Raw genomic sequence first — 16,726 nt, forward strand, 5'->3', positions numbered from 1 at the left:
ATTGTGAATATATTTAACAATCCATTCACAATAGCATCAAAACCAAAATAATCAGGAATAAATTTTCTTAAAGATGTTCAATGTCTCTACACTAAACTAAAAAAGTATTACAAGGGGAAATTAAAGAAGTCCTAAAATATGGAGAAATATGCCTATTCATACATTCAGTATCATTAAACAGTCAATTCTCTGCAAATGTATGTATGTATATTAAAAGCAATCCAAAATATAATCCCTGCAGGATTTTTTGTTGGAAATTTAAAATTGTGTTCTAAAATGTATGTAGACTACAAACAGAATAGACTATTAATAGGATTTTTGAAAAAGAACATATTTTTAGGTCTTACAATACCTGACATCAAGGCATAATACAAAGCTACTATAATCAAGACAGTTACTGGCATAGGATCAACCAAAAAAGAACCCAGAATTGAACTCAGGTTTATACAATCATTTTATTTTTGACAAAGGTATAAAATTATTTGATTAGAGAAGGAAAGACTTATTGGCAAAAGTCCCAGAATAACTGATGAAAAAAGAGAAAATACACTAGAGCAAATCATAATCAAATTTCCGAGCACCAGTGATGAAAAAAAATCCAACAGCAGCCAGAATAAAGACATATATTACATACAAAAACCAGAAATTGAAAAGACACTAAAATCTTTATCAGAAATGAAAAATAGATGAAAATGAAACATCACCCTTAAAGTACCAAAGAACAAATATTAAGGTGAAACTAAAATGTTCTATATGGTTGAGAAATAAAATCAACTGGTAAATTTCAAAACATCTCTAAGCAAACACATCCAATACAAACTAAAGCAAAGCAGACAGAGAGGACTTAAAGAAATAACTAATCCTTCAATGCAAAGACTGTGATGTACATCCACTAGAAATGACAGCAAACAGAAAACTATGACCTCCACAAATGGACAAAACAAGGAACCAGTGACTGACCCTAACAAGATGGCAATACGTTATCTTTCTGATCAATAATTCAAAATAGTAGTTTTAAGGAAACTCAGTGATCTCCATAATAACACAAAAGCAACTCAGAAATTTGGCAAAGAGATTGAAATAAAGATAATAAAAAAACAGAAATCTTGAAACTGAGAAACACATTTGGTGAACTGAAGAATGCATTAGAGGCTCTAACAGCAGAATGAATCAAGTAGAAGAAATAATCAGTGTACTTGATGATTGGCTATTTGAAAATGACCAGAGGAGAAAAAATTGAGAAAAAATGGATAGAAACACTCAAAAGATACAGAAAATTACCTCGAAAGACCAAAACTAAGAATTACTATTGTTCAAGAGGGAGTTGAGAAAAATCAAAGGGTAGAATGCTTATTCAAAGAAATAATCACACAGAACTTTCCAAAATTTGAGAAAGAAATAAATATCCAGGTACAGAAAGGTTAGAGAACAATAAATAGATTCAACTCAAATAAGACTACCCCAAGGCATGTAATAATTACATTTTCAAAAGTCAGGAACAAAAAGAGAAACCTAAAAGCATCAAGAAAAATGAAGCAAATAATATATAAAGGAGTTCCAATTCACTGGGCAACAGACTTCTCAATGTAAACTATACAAGCCAGGGGAAATGTGATCACATTTTTAAAGTACTGAAAACAAAACAAGACAAAACAAAACAATTGCCACCCAACAATACTGTATCCAGCTCATTTATCTAAGATAAAGTCTTTCTAAGCAAACAAAAGCTGAGAGAATTAACCATCATCAGTCCATATGCATCTTATAAAAAGGGCTAAAAGGGAGTTCTTCAATCTGAGAGAAAAACAAAAATATTAACATATGAAAAGAAATCATTTGATGGTGTACAACCCACTGGTAAAAATAAGTGCACAGACAAACCCAGAATACTCTAATACTGTAATTGTGGTGTGTAATCCACTCATAACTCTAGTATGAAGACTAAAATGAAAATCTATCAAAAACAGTCATATTTACAGCAACCTGTTAAGAGATAGACAATATAAAAATATTAAAATCGAGGCAACATAAAGTCAAAATGCGAGGAGAGTTTGTTAAAATGTAGGGATTTTGTTTTTTTCATTTTTAATTGATTAAAATTTTTTTTCTTTGTGATCTAAGATAAGTTTTTCTCTTTGAAATAACTTGTTATGAGAGTTGTGTAAGCCTTAGGTAAGCCCAATGCAAAAACCTATCATAGATTCTCTAAAAATAAAAAGCAACAGATAGAACATACAGCAAGAAAAAAACATGTAACCGCAAAGGAAGACAGGAAGAAAGGCAAAGAGGAGATACAAAACAACCAGAAAATAAGCAGCAAAATACAACACAACCAGAAAATAAGCAGCCAAAAATGGCAGTAGTAAGTCTTTACCTATCAACAATAAAACGAAATGTAAACAAAGTCAGTTTCCCAGTTAAAGGGCATAAACTGGCTGAATGGATAAATAAAACTACACCCAACTATATGCTGCCTACAAGAAACCTACTTCATCTATCATGGTACATATAGACTGAAAGTGAATGGATAGAAAGGTATACCATGCAAATGGCAACCAAAAAGAGCAGGAATTGCTATACATATATATCAGATAAAATAGACTAAAAGTCAAAGACTAAAAGACAAAATGAGTCACTATATACGTATAAAGTGGTCAATTCAGCAAGAAAATATAACAATTATAAACATATATGCACCCAACACTGTAGCTTCCAAGTATATAAAACAAACATTAATAGATCTAAAGGGAGAGATAAGACTGCAAGATAGAAATAGTAGAGGATTTCAACACTCTACACTCAGTAATGCACAGATCATCCAGACTGAAAATCAACAAAGAAATATCAGAGTTGAACTACACACTAGACCAAATAGGCCTAACTGTCATTTACAGAACATTTCACTCAACTGCTGCAGAATGTATATTCTTTTCATTAGCACATGGAATATCCTACAGAATAGACCATATCTTACACAACAAAGCAAGTCTCAACAAATCCAAAATACCAGAAATCATAGCAGCTATCTTCTCTGACGATGATTGAATAAAACTAGAAATCAAAAACAAGAGGAACACTGACAATCACACAAACATGGAAATAAAAGAACATACCCCTGAATGACCAATGAGTCAATGAGGAAATTAAGAAGGAAATTTAAAAAAAATTTTGAAACAAATGAAAATGAAAAACAGCATACCAATATCTATGAGATACAGCTGGGTGTGGTGGCTCACGCCTGTAATCCCAGCATTTTGGGGGGCTGAGGTGGGCAGATCACCTGAGGTCAGGAGTTTGAGACCAGCCTGATCAACATGAAGAAACCCAACCTTTACTAAAAATACAAAAAATTAGCTGGACATGGTGGTGCATGCCTCTAATCTCAGCTACTTGGGAGGCTGAGGCAGCAAAATCACTTGAACCTGGGAGGCAGAGGTTGCGTTGAACCAAGATCATGCCATTGCACTCTAGCCTGGGCAACAAGAGTGAAACTCCATCTCAAAAAAAAAAAAAATATATATATATATATATTTTGTCTATCTCATATATATATATGAGATAGACAAAACCACTACTAAGAGAGAAGATGTTTGCAATAAATGCCTGTGTGAAAAAAGTAAAGTCTGGGTGTGGTGCTTCATGCCTGTAATCACGACATTTTGGGAGGCTGATGCATGAGGATTGCTTGAGGTTAGGAGTTCTAGACTAGTCTGAGCAACAGCAAGACCCCACCTCTAAAAAAATAAAAATAAAATAGCCTGGCATGATGGTATATGGCTACAGCCCCAGCTAATTAGGACACTGAGCTGGGAGGATCACTTGAGCCCAGGAGATTGAAGCAACAGTGACCCATCATAGTGCCACTGCACTCCAGTCTGGGTGACAGAATGAGAACTTGTCTCAAAAAAAAAAAAAAGTAGAGAGGCTTTAAATAAACAATCTAATGATGCACCTAACAGGACTAGAAAAGGAAGAAAAAAAAAGCCCAAAATTAGTAGAAGAAAAGAAATAATAAATATCACAACAGCAATAAATGAAATTGAGACAAAAAGTACAGAAGATCAAAGGATTTTTTTGAAAGATAAACAAAATTGACAAACTTTAGTTAGACTAAGAAAAAGAGAGAGAAGATCTTAGTAAATCAGAAGCAAAATGAGGACATAACAACTGAGACCACACAAATCCAAATAATCATTAGAAACTGTTACAACAATTATATGCCAACAATTTGGAAACCTGAAAAGAAATAGATAAATTAGTGGACATATACAACATTCTAAGATTGAACCATGAAGGAATAGGCAACCTCAACAAACCAATAACAAGCAATGAGATCAAAGCCATAATAAAAAGGCTTTCATCAAAGAAAAGCTTGATACCTGATAGCTTCATTGCTGAATTCTATCAAACATTTAAACAGGAAATAATACGATTCTATCCAAATTATAAAGAAAGTTAAAGACAAGAGAACGCTTCCAAACACATTATCCAAGGCCAGCATTACCCTGATACCGAAACCAGACAAGGACAAAACAAAAAAAGAAAACTACAGTTTAATATTTTCTATGAACATGAATGCAAAAATTCTCAACAAAATAAGGGCAAATTGAATACAATAACACATTAAAAAGATTATTCACCACGATCAAGTGGAATTCATGCCAGAAATGCAAGAATGTTTCAACATATGCAAATCAATAAATGTGACACATCATATAAACAGAACCAAGAACAAAAACTATTTGATAATTTCAATAGACGCTGGAAAAGCATTTAATTCAACATCCCTTTATGGCAAAATTCCTCAACCAAGTATAGGAGGAACATACCTCAAAATAACAAAAGCCCTATATGAAAAGCTCACAGCTAACATCTTGCCAAACAGAAAAAAATTAAAAGTCTTTCCTCTAAGATCTGGAACAAGACAAGGGTGTCCACCTTTGAAAAGTGAAAGACCACTTTTATTCCACAGAATACTGTAAGTCCTGACCATAGCAATTAGGCAAGACAAAAAAATATGAAGCACATCAAAATTGAAAAAGAAATCACAATAACCTTCTTTACAGATGGCATGATCTTTTACTTAGAAAAACCTAAAGACCACCAGCTGGGCACAGTGGCTCACGCCTGTAATCCCAGCACTTTGGGAGGCCGAGGAAGGTGGATCACGAGGTCAGGAGATCAAGACCATCCTGGCTAAAATGGTGAAACCCTGTATCTGCTAAAAATACAAAAAATTAGCCGGCCTGGTGGCAGGCGCCTGTGGTCCCAGCTACTCAGGAGGCTGAGGCAGGAGAATGGCGTGAATCCAGGAGGTGCAGCTTGCAGTGAGCCGAGATTGTGCCACTGCACTCCAGCCTGGGTGACAGAGTGAGACTCCATCTCAAAAAACAAAGAAACAAACAAACAGAAAAACCTAAAGCCCACCAAAAAACTGTTAGAATGACTAAATAAATTCAAGAAACAAAATCAACACACAAAAAAACACTAGAATTTATATGCATCAACAGCGAACATTATGAAGAAGAAATCAAGAAAGCAATCCCATTTGCAATAGCTGGAAAGAATATAAAATAACTAGAAAGCAATTTAACCAAAGAAGTGAAAGGTCTATACAAAGAAAAAATTAAAGTCTGAGGAAAGAAATTGAAAAGAACACACACACACACACACACACACACACACACACACACACACAAATTGAAAGGTATTACTTGCACATTGGTTGGAAGAATAAATATTGTTAAAATGCCAATACTCCTAAAGCAACTCACAGATTCAATACAATCCCTATCAAAATACCAATTTCATTCTTTACAGAGATAGAAAAAAATCTTAAAGTTGATATGAAATCACAAATGACCCTGAGTAGCCAAAGCAATCCTGAGCAAATAGAACAAAGCTGGAGGCATCATACTACCTGACTTCAAAAATATGCTACAAAGCTTTAGTAACCAAATCAGCATGGTACTGGCATAAAAACAGACACATAGTCTAAATGAAATATAATATAATAGAGAATCCAGATAAATATCAATGCATTTACAGCCAACTCATTTTTGACACAGGTGCCAAGAACATACAATGGGGAAAGGATGGTCTCTTTAATAAATATTCCTGGGAAAACCAGACAACCATATGCAGAAGAATAAAACTAGACCACAGTTTCTCACCATATATAAAAATAAAATAAAAAACATTAAAGACTTAAATCTAAGCCCTAAAACCATGAAACTAATAGAATAAAATATCACCAAAATCCTCGAGGGCACTGATCTGGGCAAACATTTTTTTTTGGGACCTCAAAACCATAGGCAACAAAAGCAAAAATAGACAAATGAGATAACATCAAGCTAAAAAGCTTCTTCATAGCAAAGAAAACAATCAGAAAAGTTAAAAGACAACCCAAAAAATGGGAGAAAGTATTTGCAAACTGTCCATCTGATAAGGGATTAATAATCAAAATATGTAAGGAGCTCAAACGACTTTATAAAAAAATAATAATCTGGTTAAAAATAGGCAAAAGATCTGAATAGATATTTTCAAAAGAAAACGCAAAAATAGCCAACAGATATATAAAAAATGCTCAGCATCATTAATCATTAGAGAAATGAAAATAAAAATCACAATGAGATATCATCTCAGCCAGCTTAAAATGTCTTTTATCGAGAAGACAGGGAATAACAAACACTGATGAGGAAGTGGAGAAAAGGTAAACCTCGTACACTGTTAGTGGGAAAGTAAATTAGTAAAGAAACTGTGGAAAACTATCTGGAAATTCCTCAAAACTCAAAAATTGGACTACCATATGATCTAACAACTTCACTACTCGGTATATATCCAAAAGAAAAAAAAAAAGCAGTATTTCACAAGGATGCCTAAACTCCCATGTTCATTGCAGCACTATTCACAATGGCCAAAATGTTGAATCAACCTAAATGCCCATTCAATGGATAAGTAGATAAAGAAAATGTGATATATAAACACAATGAAATACTATTCAGCTGTAAAAAATAATGAAACGCACTTCATTTGCAGGCACGTAGATAAAACTAAAGGTCATTATGTTAAGTAAAATAAGCCAAGCATAGACAGACAAATATCACATGTTCCCACTCATGTGGAGAAACTAAAAAAGTGGATTTCATGAAGATAGAGAATAGATTGTTGTTTTTAATAGATTATTAAAAAGAGTAGGAGAAAACAGAGAATAAAGACAACTTGACTAATGGGTGCAAACATAGTTTGATAGAAGAAATAAGACTTAGTCTTTCACAGGTCAGTAAGGTGACTATAGTTAACAGTAATCTAGTGCATATTTCAAAATATCTAGAAGAGAATAATTTGAATGTTTCTAGTGTAAAGAAAAGATAAATATTTAAGGTGATGGATATCCAAATTATACAGATTTGATATTTAAAAATTATATGAATATATTAAATTATCGTATGTACCCCCAAATATGTAAATCTATTATATATTTAAAAATAAAATTTTAAAAGTGAATCAGCAAGAAATGTGATGAATATTATAAACATTCTAAGCAAACAATGTTAGTTTATATCAAACAGACAAATTTTTGTACCACAAAACCAACTCATTCTTAAAATATTTTTGTTTTAATTTTTAGTGTTTTAAGAATACTTTACTCAAACTTGGAGATAAATTTCCATAAAACTGTGATGAAAAAATAACAATCATTAAAGGGTAAATCTAATGACTTGTTGTTATCAATCATGTCATTATTTTGGTTATGCTTTTGGGAGGGAAGATTGCTATTGCCTATGAATCAATTCGTATCATTTCCTTCTATTTGAGGTCCTGCAATGACTGATTCTAACTTACCTATTTGATTACATTTTCTAATTATACAACACAAACCTTCTCTGTGAGTTGAATAAATCTCCATAGTGCTATCCATATTTATCTAGGTCATTTCAGGCATATCTATGCTCTTTTTGCACGTAAATATCTTCTTATTTCTTCTCTGCCAATAAAAATTCATCATTTCTTAAAAATTCAATTTCCACTTCCTCAATGTAGCATCTTCTTCCATCTGCAGAAAAAAATATTTTTTTCTTTCTCTGAATTCCTAGGAAATGTACAATTTATTTTATAACTTGCTTGGGTTCTATGTCTTAATTTTTAATGGAAAATTCCTTTATGAATGCTCGTTGGTAAAGCAGAACTAAACCTCCCCTAGGATTTCCAAACCCTATCACTCTATATATCTCACAGTGGAAAGAGCAGATACGAAATACCTCATATCATATACATCACCGTGGACAGAGCAGCGATTCTATGCAAAAAATAGGTGTATGGCCAGAAAATGTATTTATGAAACTTTGAATGGTAGATCATATTACTGTCCTTAATTATTGGCTCTTTCTCTACAGGCAGATTATACAATTGTGCCCCATACTTTCAATCATTAATTCTCTTTGATTTTGAATGATTATCTTGCTTTGGCCAACAGAATGTGAATGAAAGGAATGTACACCACATCCAAACACACATTTTAGATGTACTGCAAGTTTTCATGGCCTTTTCTGTTCCTGTGCCCTGTGCCCATGAGAAGGATACGTCCCACAAAGTTCTGTACATTGGGGTAACAAAATCTGAAAACATACTGTGCAGACCTAAACCTGGACTGCATCCTAAAGCAAAGTCACAGCAGACAAAGGTGACGTGACAGAGAAATAACAATTTGATGTCTAAGTCACCAAAAATTTTAGGTTGTTTATTTTGTAGCATTTCCTAACAATATCTGATATATCCAACTCCAGCATTTAGTACTGAAAGTCCTTGGTGAAAACATGTAACTTTTTAAACCACACTCTAGTCTTCTGTACCTTTGGTAAAGTGAGCTCTGCCATGACACAGATACTTAAGAGTTATAATGGAAGGCATCAAATGCAATTTTTAAAGGTAGAGGAAAGCTTTTGGTTTAGTTTTGAAATAATGATTTAGTTTTGAAATATGTAAACTCACATAGAGTGGTGTGGTGTTTGGAATGGAGTAAATGTTTAATATGTTTTAAAAAGTAAATCTCATTAATTGTGGAATACTATATGTGTTTTATTTATTATTTAGATTGTATTGAGAACCCTATAACATTATGTTAATTTGACTTAAATTTCTGTTTGAAGGGTGAAGGAAACTTTGGATGGTAAATTCAATCTGATTTCTGATTTATTCATTTAAGTAATTGACCTTGTCTCTTCTATAGTGAAAAACTTGAAGTAGCCATATTAAATTGTTAGTGAGAGGCAATCTTGGTTATTGTGAATGACATCCTTGATCACTTCTCTCTCACAGTCTGCCTGAGTTTCCTATAGAAAGATGTCCCAAATAATATAAATAAATATTAAGAGGATTTCAGATTTAATCATGCACTTAAACTTAGCTTTTTAATATATTCTTTAACAGAACTTTTATAAATTATTTTACAGCTAACAGCAAACTACGATGAAGAAAATTAAAAAATTTATTAAATTCTATACCATTAATACTGTAGTATAGTAGCAAATGAGAAATCTGTAGAGTCAAAATTAAAATATTTTCTTAATGACAGAAATTTTTGAAGGTATGGTGGTGAACATATTGGTAACTTATTAATTTTTAGAGGTTCTTTCTTTTTTCAAGATTTAGATTTTTAATTACATATTAAATATGATTCGCAAGTTGTTAGCTGAGATTACACTAATGTCTTTGGTGCTATTTTCAAGAGAAGACATATTATACATTTTGGTAAATAACCAGTTGATCCCTGTGATTTTTTTTAAATCTTAAACAGCTTAGAAATCTAAGGCCAAGAGGAAAGGGAAAGCATTATTAAAAAATTTTCACCTAGCAAAATAAGGATATCCAATATCTTAACAAAAGAGAGGCTGTGCCACATTTTTCATCACGAGGTTGAGAGACTAACGATCTGTAAGCAGTATAATAAAATCAATATATCAATTTATGTAACATTTAAAATTTTCTGAGGAAGGGTATTATATCTAATGTAGCTGTTCGTATTTATTCTTGTCAGCAAGAAATATATAACCCACCAAGTATATATTAAATACAGATATTGCACTACAATGTAGAAAGAGTGAGCAATAAATATGCTTCCATCACTATAGAAACAATTTAATTGGCCCTCTATTAATGAATGAAATTTTATTTTGAATCTCTTATAAATTATCAAAGTTTTAGCAGTCTTAATCATTCAGTAAGACTGGTACATAACCTTTTAGTTTACTTTACTTGCATTTAGTTTCCTTTCTATGACAACTAGATGAAACAAAATTTAATGTTCCTTTATACTTATATATATATGAAGTATATGAAGTGTGTGTTTATTTAGAAAGAATTAATTTCACATTAAAAATTCAAAATAACACTGTCTTGCCCATTCCAAAAGAGAATAGATCTAAGTGATTCATCAAGTCAATGACAAATATCACTTAGGCCCTTTCTACAGTGAGGTACTCCTCTAAGTATGTTACCTAGGAGCCATCAATTAATGCAACTAATGAAAAGCTATTTGAAATAATATTCCTCATGTAATTTTATTACTGGTAATTCTTTGTAAAAGTATGGATTAAACTCACATCTTACACCTAGTATATCCTTATTTAATTTCAGGTCCCAAGAATTTAGATGATTCAAAGGTATACTAAAGGTTCAGAAACATTTTTGGCAATTCCTAATACTCAGAAATGCCCCTTAAGAAAGTGGGAGAAAGAACCTGGACATCTAGTTTTCGAATGACATCCTGGTTATATTACTACTGATAATAATGGAATGCAGTGCGTTTATGAGGGTGACAGCGTATGTTTATGAGGCTGACTTAGTGCAATAAAGATTTCTGTAAACTCCAAAAAGGATTGAATACCTCCTATCCTCTTTATCTTTCTCTATCAACTTTGCCCTTGCTATTACCGTATCTTAACAAAATTCTAATACTTTGAAGTTGAAGAACCTAATACAAATATTTAAGAGCTAGAGTCTTATTTTATTAGCAGAAAAGTAGAAGTAATGCAGAACTATTGTGACCATAAATTTTGGTACAACACTTCAGTTACATTCTAGATAGAGAGCTAAGGCGCAGAATCACTGCTCCTTTTTCAGTACTTTCTTGCTTATGGGCTGTGACTTAGAAGTTCATCATAAAAGTCAATATCTATGGTGAATTTGCTGCCATAAACTGCCATGGAATATTAGAGACGATAATGATAATCTTACTTCAACTTCTTTATTTTAAAGATGATAAAAATATGTATAGAGATTGTAAATTATTCAAAGAGAAATAGCCTTACTCTTACATAATAAACATCCTACAATCTACTCAGAAAAAAAATATTTTTAATTTGGAAATAACTTTTGTCTTCTCCAAACTAGATTTTCTTCTTTTTCTATTATAATAATGATTCTAGATGTATTCGCAGTAACTATTCCTAATTACTATATCAGTTAACTTTGGTTGTATAAATTACTCTAAAAGTTAGTGGCTTTACACATCAATGGTTATTTATTACTTAGTCATTCTGTGGATTAGCGGTGACCTGGGCTCAAATGGACCACTGTACTGCTGGTCTGTGCCAGGCTCACACAAATGTTCTCAGATAGGCTCACTGTTATATATTTAATCTGTTTCTAGTTAATCTAGGGGCTGGATGACTGCTCTTTCTGTTCTTTACCATGGGGCCTCCTCTCTCCAGCAGGCTAGGTCGGGCTCATTGACATATGTTTACAAGAGTTCCCAAGACCGGAAAAGAGCAAACCTCAGAGTACTGTGCTTTTAAAGGCTCTGCTCATATCATATTTGTCAATGTCCTTTTGCCCAAAATAAGTTTCAAGGCCAGATTCAAGGATTGAGAAAGTAGACTCCACTTCTTGATGAGAAGATCTGCAATTTTACTTTGCAGGGGTGCAAATGCCAGGTAGTGAGATATTTTGGCTATTTTCACAAAGTACCACAACTAGATTAACTCACTTACGTTGCTATTTATATGTTCGAGTATTTAATTGAGCATCTTTGCAGCAACCTGTATTCAGTAATGTGTATGAATCTTTTTTTTAACAGATTGCTCACTTGTTAGTTTTTTTTCTGTATGTTAATCTTAGTTTTTTTTCAACTGGATGATTTAGTCCACAAACATTTAGTCTAATTACTTGTATATTTGTATTTGTTTGCTGTTTGACCGGTTTTTTTGTTATCTTTACTCTTTCTTACCTTATTTTATTTTAATTATTCTCACTATTCTATTTCTATTTCTAGGTAGAAATTTTTATCAATCAGTATCTTAGAAGAAAATCAGGTTTTTAATTTTGAAAATACTGTAATTAAGGGATTTATTTTATTGTGTACCAGTTTCAGGGAACCAGAGAAGAACAACGGATTGCATGTAGCAGGAGAGGAATTAGAGCTTCTGGATCCTGCAGTCACTAAATAGGGCTGCCCAATGTGTAGCCTTAGAAGGATGTAACAACTGGCAGGAATAATGGGAACAGGGGGTACATACTCATATTATATTCTCTTCACCTCAGATCTGTTGCCAGTGTCCCCCATTTAACAAAACCAACAAGAACGTAGAGGGCAAGAATGTCCATGTAAGGTCAGCTCTTTTGAGTAAAAAAACAAGACAAAGAACGATAGAAAATTGATCTATCTTGAATATGACAGAGAATAAACAGCACAGAACTTATAAACTCATAAGCCATTTTCTTATTTTTATTTTTATTTTACTTCAAGTTCTGGAGTACGTATGCAGAACATGCAGGTTTGTTACATAGGTATACATGTGCCATGGTGGTTTGCTGCACCTATCAACCCGTCTTCTAAGTTTTAAGACCGCATGCATTAGGTGTTTTTCCTAATGCATTCTCTCCCCTTGCCCCGCCCCACCCGCCAACAGGCTGCGGTGTGTGATGTTCCCCTCCCTGTGTCCAAGTGTTCTCATTGTTCAGCTTCCACTTATGAGTGAGAACATGCGGTTTTGGTTTTCTGTTCCTGTGTTAGTTTGCTGAGAACGAAGGCATAAGCCATTGTTTTAATGGTTAATGTAGAGGTAAAACCATGAATTTTTAATTTTGGTCTAATGTTATCCACAACTATTCTTCAAGGATAGTTGAAATAGTTACTACCCTAAGTATGAAACTTCAGATACCTTTCCCAAGTTCTATGCGCTGTTCTCATGTATTTTAATTTGTTTTTGTCCTACTTCTAATCCAACCCAGTTTCAACTATCATCAACCAGTCTATCTTTTATTGTTTTTATTTCCCTGATTTTGTTTTCTTTTTCTTGTGGGACTTGCATACTAATTGTAGTATCCCAGACTTGAACCCTGGTGTTTCCTAGGCTTTTGCTTCAGTGGGTTTTTAAAATTCCATTCCTGGTCCACATGGGCGCTTCCACCCAAACTTGCTGAATTCAAACATTGGCATAAGCCAGTTTATTCAGTCGTCAAGCACTACCACATCGCTCCCCACAGCCCTCACTCTATAAAGGAAGATATAGACAGTAGGCAGAGATAAGGCAAAGAAAGAAACCTGAGCAAATTTAAGTCAAACTATTTGCAAGCCATATGTAACTGGCAAAAAAAAAAAAAAAAAAAAAAAAAAAAAAAGCACTATATTTACACTTTAGGGGCTAGGTGAGAAGTAAATGGAAAAAAAAACAGTAATCAAATCATTTAGCACAGTGCCTGGCACATGATAAGTACTCAATAAATATTAATTTTCCCTGTCTGTGGAATGATGCCTTGCGCTGGGGAAGAATTCCCACTCATATTGGTTTGTTTATGCTGAGGTGTTCCCCTGACCAGCACTGGTATACTTTAGAAACTCTAAAATTGACCTAAAGCAATGAATATACTTTGAGATTCATCCAGGCAAATCTGTTTTAATAACTTTTAATTTATTTTAGTTATTAAGATAACCTCAAATGAAGCAGAATCAAAGTAATTATCTGGCACAAAAGACAATGCATAAATATGAATACATGTATAGCATATGTGTATATACTAGCATACATGGATAACATTAACTTTCTCTTACTTTTGTCCACCTATGAGCTCGTGCTTCACACATATTATTATGCTGATATTCCTCATGCTTTTTAAGCTACTGAGAATTCCCTTGGCCACTGTCAGGTTGTATCATGATTGAACTTTTAGTAGATATTTAATTTGGATTTCTAATAATAAGTCTTTAAAAATGTAAAATATCATGTGTATGAAGACTTACAAGGTATAAAATAGGTATGCCATTCAGATTTTATAATAACCTCTACTGAGGATAAGGAAGTTCAGAACAATTTTAATAATCAGTTTTTTGTCTTTAAAATTGACTTTTATTTCAAAGTATGTGAAGCACCTATTGTTTCTTTCACTTTATTACAGAACATAGAATACAGAAATATAACAGAGTACAAAGGAAATAGGGTCTGGTTTGTTATATATATATATAAAACATATATATGTAACATTATATATAACATATATAACATATATATATAACATATATATATATGAGTTGACTCTTCTATCATACTAACATACAAAGTCCACCTTCATTTTGATTTTTCTGTCCTGAAAATTAAACAATTCATTTCAAATTACTTCACCTATTTCAGATTGTGAGCTGTAATTCACAATTACCAACTCACTCAATGAATATAAAAAGTTGACTTGTAAAGTAAATACTAATTTATGTGTGAATACTGTCATGTATTAGAAAATAGCCCAAAATTCCTAAGTTGTCTATATAACAAATTAATTTCAGAGTATGAAACTGGAAAAATACACGAACATATTTCTTCACTAATATTAAAGTAATAAGAGAAGGATTATCTTTAGTTACACTGTCATTGATTCTTTGTAATTGATCACTCGTGGAAATTTCTTGACAATGCTTAGACATTTTGCTGTTTTACTGTCTTTATGTAGCGAGAATTATTTTGCTAAGAATTATTTTCCCAAAACTCAAATATTATTCCAACTTAAGGCATATTTTGATGGAATCAATAAAATGGGAAAATAATACCTGGGTTTTTGTCCTAACTCTGTCACTCAATATGTTTATCATTCTAGTCAAGTTATTTATGAGTTTCAGTTTTTTTGACTTGTGAAATTATGTAATTATTTTTACATTACTAATTAACCTCATAAGCTTTGTTTACTTATCAAATGAAATAATGTATGCAAAATTACCGTGTATATAATGAAGTTATGTAATAAATTAGCTATTACTATTGTGTCAGTATTATAAAGTTACAGTAGATCAGTTTTTAAAATAAGGTAATCATTCTTAATTCAATAGTTATAAAAATATTATCATCAATAAATGAATTGGTTTCTGCCTATTGAGGAAATCTGTGACTAGTACTTACCTATTATTTCTCAGGCCTTTTTAGTTATCCTCTAAATCAGTGTTCAGAAAACTTGTTTGTTAGGAAAGTCCATATTATTATATATTTTGAGATGAAAGACATTGAGACTCCGAGAACAAGTAATTTGCCCAAAGGGTACAACTAATAAGATCCAGTCTAGATTTAAATTCCTGTCTCTTTGATTTTGAACTGAAAAGTCTTGAGACACCCGCTTTTGTCTCATGAACTTATTAATCAATGTGAAATAAACAATGAGAGAACCTACCAAAGATAAATATTGTAATTCTGAAATTTATTCATGAACCAGGCATCATTCATATTTTAGGAAAGTCCATGTGTGTGCATTCTGCATACACGAAGAATTGTCATCTGTTTGCAAATACATCCTCTTCAACATGGAATTACCATTTTCAAGGAATGGTGTTGTTTGGCTGCATATAAAATCAGTATGCATAAATTTACTTGGGGAAAGCTACCATAGGTCAAGAAAACCCAATAATAATTAATATTCACTCATTTCATAGTGGCAATAATAACTTATTAATGCCAACTAGCCTATACCTACTAGCCTCTGTGTCAACAGCTTTCAACCCAACTGCTAAATATATATGTATAATTATTAGGACATTTTGATATGTCCAATAAGTACGATCAAACATAAGAATACTGCTTTTGCACTCCTGTAATCCCAGCACTTTGGGAGGCCGAGGCAGGCTGATCACGAGGTCAGGAGATGGAGACCATCCCGGCTAACATGGTGAGACCCCGTCTCTACTAAAAATAAAGAAAAATTGGCCGGGCGTGGTGGCGGGTGCCTGTAGTCCCAGTTACTCGGGAGGCTGAGGCAGGAGAATGGCGTTAACCCAGGAAGCGGAGCTTGCGTGAGCCGAGATCGCGCCACTGCACTCCAGCGTGGGCGATGGAGCGAGACTCCGTCTCAAAAAAAAAAAGAATGCTGCTTTTGGTTATTTTGCTTGCTTTCAAATCATGTAATGTATGCATAACACATGTTCTAATTCTCCCCTTTACCCCAGCCTAAAACTAAGCCTCACATAATTCAGACTCATTCTATCCTGAGTCAAAGCCCATTTCTTTTTTTTTTTTTTTTTTTTTTTAGCTACACATAGAGAATGGGTAAGGATACATTGTGACCAGGTTTATAGATGTATTAAGAGATCGGTAAATGTGGGATGTACTTTGAAGAAATAATGAAATTGCATCAGATGGTGCGCAAGCCCCAGGAGAGGATTATGGTAAAGATTGAGGTGAAGATGTAGTAATGCTAATGATACTGCAGGATTACAAGATGCAATAAAGGTGCTGCTGAGTAACCTTCATGTAAA

Source organism: Pan troglodytes, chromosome 2, assembly GCF_028858775.2.
Source record: "Pan troglodytes isolate AG18354 chromosome 2, NHGRI_mPanTro3-v2.0_pri, whole genome shotgun sequence".
In the NCBI taxonomy this organism is placed as follows: Eukaryota; Metazoa; Chordata; class Mammalia; order Primates; family Hominidae; genus Pan; species Pan troglodytes.